The 14,879-nt window shown below is 37.8% G+C and overlaps 1 protein-coding gene and 1 long non-coding RNA gene across 3 annotated transcripts in view; one reads left to right on the top strand and one right to left on the bottom strand.

Annotated features, from left to right (window-relative positions):
- Positions 1-14,879, bottom strand: part of LOC140495852 (uncharacterized) — a 183,477-nt gene that overhangs the window by 96,916 nt on the left and 71,682 nt on the right. The gene's annotated exons all lie outside the window — the stretch shown is intronic.
- LOC140495853 (uncharacterized) overlaps positions 1-14,879 on the top strand; it is a 121,196-nt gene that overhangs the window by 100,744 nt on the left and 5,573 nt on the right. For both annotated transcript variants that reach the window (XR_011964112.1, XR_011964111.1), the window contains exons 2-3: positions 11,603-11,743; positions 11,851-11,956. This is a non-coding gene — a long non-coding RNA (uncharacterized lncRNA). The remainder of the gene's footprint in view (positions 1-11,602; positions 11,744-11,850; positions 11,957-14,879) is intronic.

The following is a 14,879-nucleotide window of genomic DNA, read 5'->3' as shown; positions in this document are numbered from 1 at the left end:
AGATGGGCTTTAAAGTTTGCTCTTTACATTGCAAGTCCTGCTGCTGACTGGCAAGGTAGCAGAAATGGACGCTGCAACATTTTGGAAGGAATTCTTTGAGGATTCATTGATCACCTTACACACTGACACCAACAATAACTCAGTACTAGGTCAAAGACAGAGGCTCCTCCGGAGGAGACTGAAGGAAAGATCATCAGTGACATTTTACTTTCTCATTTGAATTTCCCCGAGGATTCTTGTGGATATAAGGACTTGTAGGGAGAGACATTTGTGTCTCCATAATCGACATTCTTTGTCTACAGACAATACCCATTCTTATGTTTTAGATTTTGATTTTAATTACCATCGATTGTATTAACTTGGTTGATTATCTTTTTCACACTCCTGCCATTTTAAATTTTTTGTTGAAGTTCAAATAGAGCCATCAGCTGGATTTTTCATTTAAAGGTAGTCATGCATGCACAGTACCTGGGGTGATTGAGATTAGTGAAATGAATTATTCAGGATCGATCCTTACTGTTTACACATTCTGCTTGTTTGAGGTAGAATAGCAGGATCACAGTTTAGTGTTTACTCATACTCAATTGAAATATAAATATGATGATGTGCAAATCATTTTATCATATTTAATCATCATTAAAACTTATGTAATATGTCCACATTGAACAAAAAGCCTATCCACAACATTTGCTTACTCAGCTGTAAACATGGCCTCAAATATCACACTATAAATCACACAAGTCTGCCTAGGAACATCAGCACAATTTCAGCTGCTACTTTCTGCTTTTGCTCTGACGGTTTTACAGTTCAGTCAATTTGACAAAATCTGCATTACAGAAATGTATTCCATGTTGAAAACGTTTTTACTGGTTTGTGGATTACTGCGCAGTGATATTCAAGGTCAGTACACTACTTGGATTGCAATTTTTAAAAAAATCTTAATGAACTGTTTTCTAGGTAATCTAGTAGAGTTAAGATGAGGGTTAGGTTAGACCTACCTTCTGCTTCTGCATTGATCTGAAATAGTTTCAGATTTGCATTAAAATCAAGAACTCAGCATTCCGATGACTGAGTGTGCTGCAGTTCAGAAAAGTGAGCCCAGGTCCAAAAGGCAATCACAAACATATTTGGTTTTACACAAGCTGCAGTCTAATTGCAATCCATTATAAAGTCACATTTAATCATCACTTTATATCAATTTGTTCTTTTGAGTTAATTGCAGTAAGGGATAACTGAAGAGTCCAGAGCTCAGGGTTACAGTGTAAGGACAGAGATGAGGATAGAACTTCTTCACCCAGAGAGTGGTGAACCTGTGGAATTCTCAGCTACAGAAAGATGTGGAGACTAAAACATCAAAGATTTTTTAAGAAATATGTAGATACAGTTTGTAGGACTAAAGGGATCAAAGGATATGAAGAGAAAGTGGGAACAGGATACTGAGTTAGATGATCAGCCATAATCATTTTGAATGGCCGAGCTGGCTCAGGCAGAATGGCCTACTCCTACTATATTCCATGTTTCTATTCTTTTTAATGTGATAAAATGAGCATACCTTTCAAATCTAAAAGTCTTGCCCTTCTAGCTCTACAAGTAAAGTAAAATTACTGATCTATTTGGACCTTTTCAAGCCCTTTCCACCTGTTTCTGCCTGTGAGGGAGTTCCTTACTAAGATGAAAAGAGTGAAGTCAGACTATCAAAATCCTGCATAATAGGATAGGAAACACAGGGCACATAAAGATCTGGCGGTTAGAGCATCGTGACTAAGAATTATATATAAGCATGCGATGTAGTAAGCCTATAACAGGAACCTGCAAGTTCATTCCAATCTCCTATAGAATGTAGTAAGGAGGATTGCTGGTGATGAGGAAGTTCCTCCATTTCACTCTTTCATTTTGTCTGCCCCTCTAGTATTCCAAATGTAGAAGCATCACTCTCCCTGTATACGCTATAATGGCTGCTAGCCTTACAGTTGTATGAACTAGTTCACATTCCCAATACCACTAACAGCTCATCATCCATAATGGGAAGGCAATCTGAATATCATATTCAATTGGCTTTCTCCCGTAAAATTTCTCCAGAAGACATGGTGCTGCTGCAAAAGGCTAATGAGGTAAAAATAGTCCTGACTACTAAAACTTTTCCTGGGAATCCCACCCCATTCCTGATGCTCCAATTCTTCCCGCCATAGCATGCCTACACCTGCAATCCTGATCTGGCTTGCTCCACTGCAGGGGAGACCCTCTCCCAACCTTCATGGAGTCATGCAAAATGAGGCTTAGGTATGAACTGAGGCCAATTAACACTTTGGCCAAACACTTGGTTCAGCTTTGACAACTGAAGTGAATTGCCATCTTTAAGTGGTTATGATAAATTAGTTCTGAGATCTCTTCTATGAATGTCTCAATGCATATTAGAATAAGACTAAGAGGTGGGAAGTATTGAACCATATGTATTTATTGCTTTAATAGGCTATCTGATTGACCAATATTTTTTTCAAATCAAGGTTTATTTTTATTCTTCAGCAGCTTCACACTTGCCATTATTATGATATGGGTCATTAACTATATATATGGGGTTATTGGGTGAATGAGCATGGATAGAGTCATGAATTGGCATGGACAGGATAAGCAGCCACACGGAGTGGCTGGGGTCATGAGGTGGCATTGAGGCATGGAGCCTATGAGGTACCATGGGTGATGATTAGTAGTTAAGGGTTTATAAAGATTAGAGGTCCAGAAATCTTTCAACATAACTTATGTTGTTGTTTTCAGCTGTGGGGGGAGTTATAATGGGGTACCCTACTCAGACTACCAGTTAAGATTGAAGTCAGACCATCAAACTCCACCATAATAGGATAAGGTAACAGAAAGCACATTCAGACATAGAATCCCAGAGAACTGAGATGAGGATTTTAAACAACCAGCCTCAGAATTAACTCAATCCCATGGCATTCATCCTGGAGTCACTCCTCCCATCAGAGCTAAAGTTGTGTGTATCCAGGCACTCTTAATGGGGTGGGTTGAATGAATTGGAAAATTTCACAGCTATCCACCTCAGTATTTGAAATACAGCCCTATTATCTCAAGTGCAGAAGTAGGACTTGAACCAAAAACCATGGAATTGGAGTTAAGATTATAAACACTGATCCAAATCCAAGCATTTTGACTGCTCTAATCTCCATTTCATAAGTATACCTTTAAGGATACTGTTTGGGCTCTCGACAACTCAGCTTATGACATTTTTAAAGTACATTATCCTAACTAGATTTTTCCCATTTCAAAAGTTCATACTTTCATATTATATATTAGATTAAGATGTTATTCTTCTCCCCACTATTTCAATTGAGGTATTGACTGGCTCAAATAAATATGGTTAGATAATCCAATATAACAGCAGAATTAAGCATTAACATAACCAAACAAACATTTCCAATGTAATTAAAAATATTCCCTAAAATACCATATTGTCACAATAAAACTGAAAAAAAAATTCTACTTTGCCAATCGAACCTTGCTTTAATGAATTTTAAATTACAAGAATGCTCTTTTATTTTCAGCCCAAAGGAGGATTGAAGTTCATACAATTAAGCTCTCCCAAGATCTATGCATCATGAGTTGCCTCTCTGGCTGGAGTTATTTTAATTATACCTGTCTTCGGGTCATCAATGAAACAATGATTTGGATTGAAGCAGAGGTATGACATAATGTAACTAACAATCTAAGGGTTAGGAGCAGGTCATTTGGCTCCTTGTCCCCATTCAGTAGGGTTATCGCTGATTTGATTGTGGACTCAATAAGCATTCTAGGCTACCACAAACAGCCTATCGCTCCTTTGTGAGTCAAGAATCTATCCATCTTCACCTTCAAAATACGCAAAGATTTTGCCTCCACCACTCTCTGGGAAAGAAAGGTTCGTAGATTCATAAACTTCTGAAGGGAAAAACACCTTCTCATCTCCTTTTTAAATGTTGGACCCATTATTTTTCAACTTGGGGTCTGTTCAAAAAGGGAAACATTCTTCTAGCATTGGCCTTTTCAAACTCCTCAGGATCTCCTCAGAGCTGGAAGACCATCCAAACTGGAATGAACACAGATTCAATTAGTCCAACCTTCCCTCATACAATAATGGCCTTGTTCCAGCAGTCAGTCAGGTGAACCTTGTCTGAACTATTTCTATATCCTTGCTTACATTTGGACCTCAAAACTGTACATAATAGTCTAGGCACACCAAACTTTAGTGTGTCTGTAGCAAAGCACCCCTTATTTTATGTTTCATTCCACTTTTATCAATAATATCCTATTTGCCTTCCTGATATATTCTTTTTAATTCATGCACCGGGGAGTCACACAGAAATGAGGACAAGCTGCCTGGCTTTGTGCCTACACTAAACAGCAGAGAAGTACTGTGAGTCTTTAAGATCTGTGAGAGGTGGCACAGCACAAAGGTAAAGCAAGGCAAGATGAGAAACAGCAGAGGTGCTGTGGAAATTCAACAGGCACAAAGTACATCAGTGCTAATGCAGAAAACAGGGAGCCCTGAGATGCATCTTGTTCCAATCCATGAGGAAGATACTTGTCCCTGTGCACAAAGCAACTCATCCGCAACATTGCAATGGAAGATCTGATCCACTCCACAAAGTGCAGCATTGATGTGAGAATTGTATTCAAAGTGAATTGGACATGTACAACAATGACATAGTGAGTGAAGCTCATGTGTGATGGATGCCAATCTCCAAGGAAATGAGGCTGTTGTTGCATATGGAGTGACAGAAAGACACCAAAATGAGAAAGGACAAAGGCTAGAGACTATAAGTGACATGAAATAAATAATACATCCTTCCATTATAGTAAGACTGAACATACTAATGCCCATTTCTGGAAGACAAATGGGATACCTATAGTAACAGTGATGCCTACGAAATGCTAGAAATAGGGGCATTACGAAAGGAAATGGGTGGTAAAAGCATCACAATGGTACAATTGGGTGTGTTCTATCAGAACATACTAGGAAAGAAGAAATGGTTCAGTACAGTCAAACAATACTCCCATTATTATTGATAAAAGGCATCAGACTGCTGCAGGTTCTGAATATTTTATTTCTAGGAAAGAGGTATTTCCTTAATCTTCTAATCAGGGAGACAAATCAATTCTGGAGCATATCCACTTCAATGTTGGTAGTTGAAACATTTTGGCTTCCAGAGGAGTTACTGAAGGAAGTTGGATTAAAGAATCACTCAGTAAATGAAGACGTTTTAGCTGGAATAGTATAACAAATCCCCACAAAAGAATTGACTTTATTTTGGTGGATGACCTGGCTGGTTCAAAGTTATTAGCCACCTGGATGGTGGTGAAACTAATTGAACCAGAACAAACTGAGATAAAACAATGAATTGTGGATGCTAGAAATCTGAATAAGAAAATTGATACTGGAAAAATTCAACAGGTCTGGGAGCAGCTAGAGATAAGAATGCATGGAAAAAGGGTCTGAAGAACGTTCACTGGACTCAAAATGTTAACTTTGTTTTCTTTCCACAGATGCTGCCTGATCAGCTGAGTTTTTCCAGCAATTTCTGTTTGTACATGAAAAGAGGCTGAAATGCTAGAGAAGGAACATTTCAGATTGTCTCTGACTATGTTGTGACCAGATCTCAGGCTGACAGAACTGGATCGGAAAAAAGCATTCTATGCAATATAAGATGACTTAGAAATTCAGGTATCCGACACTATTTTTGAAAATTAAAGTAAAAGAAGATGAAGGTAACGAATAGATATACTGGCCCGTTTTCTTCAATGGACATGTAACAGATGGATCCAGAGATCAGAGTACCAGTCAGAAACTGAATCGAGCTAATACCTGAGTGTTATAACTTTAGAGACAAAATGTTACTCAGGAAATGAGAAGTGGGAAGTGGGCAAGATAGTTAAACCTAAGTGTCATAACAATATTTTACAAATGGCTTGCAAAATTCTAATAGTTCTTGATTTTGAAAAAACATAGGACAAAAAAACTAAAATAGGACATTCCCTAAAATGAGGGAGTGTCAACTATCAATTAAACCTACACCTTTAATTCCCATGCCAGTTTTCAAAGAACTAGTCTTAATCAATTGTGTAATACCCATATCTAAAAGAGGGAGCTGGAATTAATTGGTTGAGTCTTTTGTGGCTAAGTAGCTTCTCAATTTACTGCAATGATTTCAGAACAAGAATGTGCGAACTTACCATTAGTGTTTAACCCCACAATCATATGATTTGAAAATGATTCATGTCACTCGAATATTATGGTGAATGCTTTGTCAAGAGCAAATATGGAGGAAAACAAATGTCACTATTAAATGTAAAATATGACTCATGAAAATTATTGTATGGTTAATATAAATTTATTATGAAATGCCCAAGAAAAATACAAACAATGACAAGAGGAAATTTAATAAACATAAAAATATCTCTTAAAGATATCTTTTCATTCTTTTAAATGGGGAGAAATATGAAAAGTTTTTAATATATTATTATTTGATAACTTCCATTCTAAAAGAGTTAAATGTGTTTTTAATTTTTAGTTCTGTAAATGTGACTTTTTTTAAAAGGGTTTGGTGGCTCAGTGCTTAGCACATCTGCCTCACAGCACCAAGGACCTTGGTTCAATTCCAGTCTCGGGCAACTGCCTGTGTGGAGTTTACACATTCTCCCCGTATCTATGTGGGTTTCCTCCGGGTGCTCCAGTTTCCTCCTATAGTCCAAAGATGTTGCGGTTAGGCGAAGTGGCCATGCTAAATTGCCCATAGGTGCATTAGTCAGAGGAAAATGGATCTGGGTGGGTTTACTCTTTGGAGGGTCAGTATGGACTGGTTGGGCCAAATAGCCTGTTTTCACACTGTAGGGAATCTAATCTTAAAAAAAAACTATTTTCATTTGAGCAATGTGTCAAAGCAAGACATCATGTGACTTAGATAACCTAGATAACTAGACATGCTACTTGGTTAGATAATTGCTGAAGTATTTGCTATTGAGTTTTTATGACCTACGGAAAGAGAGGTCAGAGGCCAGAAGCAGATGCAATGACAGAGTCAGAGTCATACAGCATAGAAACAGACCTTCGGTCCGACCAGTCCATGCCAACCATAATTCCAGATTAAACTTGTCCCACCTGCATATGGTCCATTTCCAAACAAGTTCATGTACTTGTCTAAATATCTTTTAAACATTGTAACTATAGTCACATCCACCACTTCCTCTTGACAGTTCATTCCACGCACTAACCATTCACTGTGTAAAAAAAAAGCCTCTCATGTCTTTTTAAAATATTTCTCCTCTCACCTTAATCCTATACCCTCTAGTCTAAAATTCCCCTACCCTAGAGAAAAGACACCTGCAAGTCACTTTATCTATACCCCTCAGTATTTCATAAACCTCTATAAGATCACCTCCCAACCTCCTACGCTCCTGTTAAAAAGTCCCAGCTTGTCCAGCCTCTCCCTATAACTGTAACCTACCATTCTTTTCTTTAGTTCTGAAGGAAAGACCCATAGCAACAGAAGGGCAGATGAGATTTGTCAATCTCCAAACCATCAGAGCTGGTCAGTTTGTTTCACTGGGGAAAGAAACAAATATGATTAATAAAGACCCTAAGCAAGGTTAAGTGATTACAGAAAGTAGTGGGAATTTAGTTAGCTAAATAAAGAGAATTTATTTGAATAAACTTTCTCTGTACTCCTCCCCTAAACTTTCCATCTCACCTTGAACCTGTGTCTTCATATTTTTGACCTTTCCACCTTGGGGGAAAAACCTTTAGCTATCCACCCTATCTAGGCTTCTCATAATTTTGCAGACCTCTATCAGATCGCGCCTTAGTCTCCAGCTTTCCAGTGAAAACAATCCGAGTTTATCTAACCTCTCCTCATAAGTAATACCCTTCAGATCAAGTAGCATCCTGGTAAACCTTCTCTGCACCCTTTCCAAATCACCAGCCTTCTTCTGGTAGTGTGGAGACCAGAAGCGTTCAATATTTCAACTTTGGTCAAACTAAAGTTTTACATAACTGTAACACAACATAACAGCTTTTATATTTTGTGCCCCAGCTGATGAAGGCAAGCATGCTGTATGCCTTCTTGACCACCTTATCTACCTGTTTTGCTACTTTTAGGGATCTGTGGACCTATACACCCAGTATATCAATGCTCATAAGGGTATTGCTGTAGAATTTGCACCCAAATTTGATCTTTCAAAATGCATCACATCACATTTGGCTGGATTAAACTCCTTCTGCCAATTATCTGCCCAAATCTGCAATCCATCTATATCCATCTTTGACAATCCTCCTCAGTAGCTGCAACTCTACCAATTTTGGTATCATCCTCAAACTTACTAATCAGACCACCTAAATTCTCCTCCAGATCATTTATATATATTTTACAGAACAAAGGTCCCAGCACTGATCCCTGTGGAACACCACTAGTTAACCATCCATCCCCTTCACTGCTATTATCTCTCTTCTATGACCAAGCCAATTCTGTAGCCAGCACACCCCAGATCCCATGAGACTGTACCTCGGTACCAGCCTGCCATGAGGTACCTTATCAACTGCCTTACTGAAGTTGATGTAGACAACATTGTTATGAAGTTAAAGGTATGTACTGTACCTTTAAGAGAGAGTGGATGTTACTTTGCACTGAGAGGTTACAAGCACCTGTCCTATGACTAACTAGCAGTCTCAGAGTGCACTGGAAAATTGAAACAAATGTAATATTTAGCTGGGAAATAGATATCTGAGTTGGTTGCTGTTTTGACAACAATTCAAATTTAACCAACTAGTTTAAATTATGCCCCAGGTTACTCAAACCCAATCAAGTTTGAATTTATTGTTTCTGCCAACCTCGAACCAATGGGATGACCTGATGTTCAAGGTATAAACAAAAACAAGCATTTTGAAAGTCAGACAAAGAGTAACCATCATCGACAGAGTAACTGCCATTGAGAGAGACTGCCATTCAAAAAGACTTTATCAAAGGTACCTTTTCATATGAAACACCTTTGCAGTAAAAGAAAGAAGATGACTCAGGGAGATCTTCACTTGAAAGAAGAAAGACACTGGAGATGACAGCTACTATGTGGCTTTGCAATTAAGTTGATGTAATTTTGATATGGGTTTATTGGAACAGTATATTGTAAGAGAATTATAGGCAGATATCAAGCAGTTAAGAGGAAGGGGGCTTACAGTTGTGAATAATTGTTTAATGTTCACTTTCAGAGTTAAAGAATGAATTGATATTATTTCCTTTAGCAAGTGGAATTTTGGAGTTCTCTGTCACTAATATTTAACAGATATTAAGTGAGGTGAGCTTTTCTGGGCATTTGATTTAATTAACAGAAGTGTTCACCACTGTATCCTAACAACATCCAGTGTCCGTCCCTCATCAATCATTCTTGTTACCTCCTGAAAAAGACTTAAGTCAAGTTGGTGCATGACCATTCCCCACACACACTTGTGCTGCCTATCACTAATGTGTCCATTCAATTCAAAATGTGAATAAATCCTGTCTTTCAGTATCATCCCCACAGCTTCCCAACCAATGACATCAGACTCACAGGCCTGTAGTTTCTTGGACTATCTTGGTTTCCCTTCTTAAACAAAGGAACAACATTGGCCATTCTCCTGTCCTCTGCAACCTTGCCTGAAGCCAAAGAAGGTACAAAGATATCTATTAAGGCCCACGTTATTTCCTTTCTTGCCTCCCACAGTATCCTGGGATTGATCCTACCCTGCCCTGGGGACTTGTCTATCTTAATGTATTTCAAGACACCCAACACTTCCTCCTCTATTATGTTGACCTGCCCTAGAATATTCGCATACCATTTCCTGACCTCAACTTTCCTCATGTCCGTCTCTTTGGTGATCACTGATGGAAAGTACTCATTATAGATCTCGCCCATTTTCTCCTGCTCCACACATAACCTCCCAACTTTATTTTTCAGTGGGCCTACTCTTTCCCTAGCTACCCTCTTGCTTCTAACATAAGTATAAAATATCCTGGGATTCTTCTTAACCCTGCTGGCTAAGGGCATTTCATTGCCTCTTTTAGTCCATCTAACTCTCTAATTGAGCTCCTTCTTATTTCTTCTATATTCGTCAAGGACTTTGTCTGTTTTTAGTTGCCTTGATCTAAGGATGCTTCCTTTGTGTTTGGACTAAGCCTATTATTTCCCCTGTCATCCAAATTTCCTGAATCCTGCCATTCTTGTTCTTCATTACTAATAATGACTAAGTAGCTTGAAAGCTTAGTGACCACTGTACTATTCTGAGCTGCTCAACAATATGAAGTAGGAGACAAAGCTGGCCTAACAAGGCTACAAGATTAATTGCAGTAATTACAAGTTGGCTCCAGCGCAGACATTAGGGTAAACACATCAATTTGGATCCCATCTATCACCCTCTGAGAAAAAGAACAGGAAGTGGCATCACCAACAGAGGAAATGACATTACTACCCAAGGAAACCAAAACACATAAATAGAAAGCAGGCCATAACACCAGTACTTCACCAGAGAATCACTGATGAGGTTACCTAGTATGGTAATAAAATATCTGAAAACAAACCTTGCAGCCGAATGAGCAAACTTACATCTAGGACCTCAACCTGAGCTACAAATCTTCTCCAAACTCGCTAAGATTAGGGCAGTAGATAAGACCAGGGTTTGAAGTATTTTGATTAATGTGAGCTTAAAAAGACCATGTTGAATTTCAAGTAATATACTGCCCTCATGCTTCTCAATGTATAAATATTTGATGATTGCTTTGTTGGACAGAGTCCTACTTCAGATCTTTCAGTCCTTTTTGAGGCAGAGGTCTCCCATAATATGAGAAAAATGACTGTAACCTGTATCTGACAATCCTGAGATTATTTTGTACAATGATCTACCACAGCAGCAGGAATCGTAATCTGTTTTGGAAGGCCAAGTAGATAGGACTGGAAATAACCTTGAGCTTTTCTTAGAATTCAGTGAGAAAGTCAGAGAGTATATACAGAAATTTGTTGAAAGGAAATGCATATGATCTCATCAGTTGAGTAAGAAATTAAAGAATGAAGATAAGAATAATACTTCATTGGTACTGAGTATTTGTAAAGGACATAGCCAGGAAAAAAGATTGCATTTTCCTTTTTGGTGTTCATGATGATCTTTCCAAAGGTTTTGTTTTGTTTTCTTTTCTTTTGTCTAATAGACTTACATTTCTTTTTTAGAAGTTCATTAGCAGCCTCATGTGTATAAGATAAGTGACTAACTATCATAATAACTAAACTGCAAAAAACAAAATCTCATGGTCTATGGAGACCGGTTTCACTCTGATCTTTGACTTGTCCGGTATTTATCATTAACTGGAATCATACCATATGCTTGGAAATATTAAGCAGTGCATAGTGTCTATTCCCATTCAAGCTATTGGGAAATATCCAAAGTTAGAATCTCCATGATGTATGTATCACTGACATATAATCTTTCAAAAAGCTGAAATCAAAATTTGTAAAGAAACAATCATACGAATGTAACAAGTAAGGTTTAGTGAATAAATAAATGCCATGTAACATTTGAACATATTTTCTTTTTCAGTTGTTTTGTCGAAGCCTTGTGTCTGGTGGTCACCTTGTTTCAATACACAGCAAGAAAAATAATGATTTTGTCCTAAATTTAGTACAAAACGCAAATATTACACTTCATAATGTTTGGCTTGGTAGCTCCGATTTCTACAAAGTAAATATAACTCCTTTTTACCTAAAACTTCAAGTTATTTTAACATTTTCCAATTTTTATCAATAATTTCTTTAAACAAAATCATTTTTTCATCTATTTTATCACAGGACGGTGTATTGTTATGGACGGATGGATCCCAAAGGGATTATCATAACTGGCTTTTAGGAAAACATGTCCTTGGCTTACACTGCCATGCAATGAAGCTAAATGGAGGTAGGATATTTGTCACTGATGTCTAGATTGGTGACTTTCTGCTTCCTGTGCATCGTTCCAACACTGGTATATAAATGGAGTATTTGCATCTGTCTCTTTGATTATTCTCTGCCTGTATAACAACTTGCTACTAATTGGTGTGTATAAATTCAGTGCAATAGAAAACTCTAACTCTTCCAGTGAAAAACCCTGCAAAAAACCTCAATGCTAGAGGCACTAAATGGAAACACATTAGATTTACCTTTTGTGTCTATTTTCACTGAGGAAGATACCAGCAATCTCCCAAAATTAGAGATCAATATTAGAGAATTAGAGAAAATATTAGGAAAACTAAAGGCTAGAGAGAATGAGGATTTGGAAAAACAATTAGTATTAGTAAGAAAAGTTTTGCTGAAGAAATTAACATAGTTGAAATTTGATAAGTCCCCAGACCTGATGGTCTTCATCTCGAAGTGTTGAAGGAAGTGACGATAGAGGTAGTCAATATATTGGAGATCATCCATTTCTACGGATTCGAGAAGGATTCCGGCAAATTGGAAACTAATAAATCTCACTCAATTATCTAACAAAGCAGCAAGACAGAAACAGGGAACTTTCAGCCTTACAATAATAGCAGGGAAATACTAGAAATGATCACAGGATGTGATAAATGGGCACTTGGATAGGAATGATCTGATTGGGCATAGCCAGCAAGGTTTTGAGAATAGAAAATTATGTTTGATGAACTTATTTGAATTTGTAAAGGGGAGTCAATAGGCATAGTACATAATACCAGAAGGCGTTTAATAAAGTCTTCCACAGGAATCTGATTAATAGAATTAGTGCGCGTAGGATAGGAGGTGGCATGGACTAAGGTTTGGCTAATAGGCATAAAATAAATGTTTCATCCTCACTTTGGCAGGCTGCGACTGATTGGGTACCTTCAAGGATCAGTACTTGAAACCCAACTGTTCACAACATATTTCAAAACTTGTATGTGATATAAAGCAAAGCAAGAATGTGTGTTGTAAGGATGGTGCAAAATGTTTTCAGGAGGATTTGGATAAGCTTAGTGAGTAGGCAAGAACATGGCAGATTGGATACAATGTCAAAAAATGAAATCTTATCTGCTTTGGCAGGAAGGACAGCTATGCAGTGTATTTCTTAAATGGTGAGAAGTTAGGGAGCACAGACAAAACACCTGGTTGGTTTTGTCAAGCAGTCACTGAAGTCTCCTATGCAGCTGCAGGAAAATATTAGGAAAATTAATGGAATGTTAGCCTTTATTGCAAGAGGATTTGGGTACAGGAGTAATGAAGTCTTGCTTCAATTGTATAGGAGCTTAGTTAGACTGCACATGGAAGCTGTGTCTCATTTTTGTCTCTTTATCTCAGCAAAGATATTATTGCAATAGAGAGAGTTAAATGAAAATAACCAGGTTTGTTCCTAGGATGGTAGGACTGTCCAATGGAGAGAGATTGGTCAAACTTAGCCTTTGTTCTCTGGAGTTTCAAAGAATGAGAGGTGGCTCCAATTAAAAGCTATAAAATATTTACAAGGATAGACAGGGTAGATGCAGGTAAGATGTTGCCTCTGACTGGGGAGACTAGAAGCAGGAAGCACAACCTAAAAAATAAATTGGATGCCATTTAGGACCGAGACAACGAAAAGTATTTTTACTCAAAAAGGTGTGATTCTCTGGAATTTTCTATAACAGAGCTGTGAAAGGTCAGTCTTTCATTATGTTTAAAGTTGAGGTTGATAGATTTCTGATTACCTGTGACCAGAAGGGTTATTGGGATAGCAGGGGTAAAAGATATTAAACATTTGATCAGTCATAATTGTATTAAAGAGCAGAGAAGGCTTAATGGGCTGAATGATCTACTCCTGTTCCACTGTTCCTAACAGTCCAATGCAATATTGAGGCTGAACTGCATTGTTGGAGGTGTTCTCATTTGGATGAAGTGTTAATGGAGGCCCCAGCCTGCTTTGATGGATGTAGAAGACTCCATTGGACTATAGTGAAGAACAGATGAGTTGTCCTGGCTAATACTTATGACAACATCAAAATCACAACACCACATTACAGTGTGTACACTTTAGCATTTCTTATGTTACAAAAGTGGCTACATTTCAAAAGTAGTTTATTGGCTATAAAGCACTTTGAGTTATCTGGTGGTTCTAAAAAGCGTTATATAAACGCAAGCCTTTAATTCATTTTTTTGCTTTGGTTATATTGCCTAAATTGCCCTAATCTGACAAAACAATCAAATCCATTATCAAAAATTTCAAGTGATTTAACCTCACCAGTTTTTTTGGGAAAGAGCTGCAGATGTTTGCAATTTTTGCATGTAAAAATCCTTCTTGGCATCACCTCTGAAAAGCAGTTATGGTAACCCTGATTTTTGTTTTTGTTCCTATCCAGCCTACAAATATGGAATCAGTTGTATTTGTTATGGACCAGGCCAGACCATCTCACAAACATTTCTAGAAAGTAGCCCAGACCCTAACATTGCTACTTGTTTTAAGTAGATGTTCCAGGAGGGATGCAGCTGGTCAAACCACTTAGCTTTAAACAAAACCGAATTTATTTACAAGATTACCGAATAAAACAAAAATACAGAATACAGAATACAGAATAACTTAACCTATCCAACAGACTATACCAATTTAATTATGCTGTTCCCCATACGTGCAACAATTCCCAATAAATACCCCTTGGCACATAAAGTAAGATCAAACACAGAGTCTAACAAGAGAGAAGTCAGAGAGAGAGGATCAGCATGAACCTACAATTTTTGGGTCCAGCAGCTTCACCACTGCCTGCCTCCTTTCAGTGAATAGCTAGTCTGCCAAAAACCAAATCAAACCAGAGAAAACTTGAGCTGGGAGAATTGCCTACTCCCCTTTCATCGGACATGTTTTTTTCTAAACTTGAAAGCCT

Source organism: Chiloscyllium punctatum, chromosome 25 (genome assembly GCF_047496795.1).
Source record: "Chiloscyllium punctatum isolate Juve2018m chromosome 25, sChiPun1.3, whole genome shotgun sequence".
NCBI classification, from domain to species: domain Eukaryota; kingdom Metazoa; phylum Chordata; class Chondrichthyes; order Orectolobiformes; family Hemiscylliidae; genus Chiloscyllium; species Chiloscyllium punctatum.
This window is presented reverse-complemented; position numbering and strand designations above follow the sequence as displayed.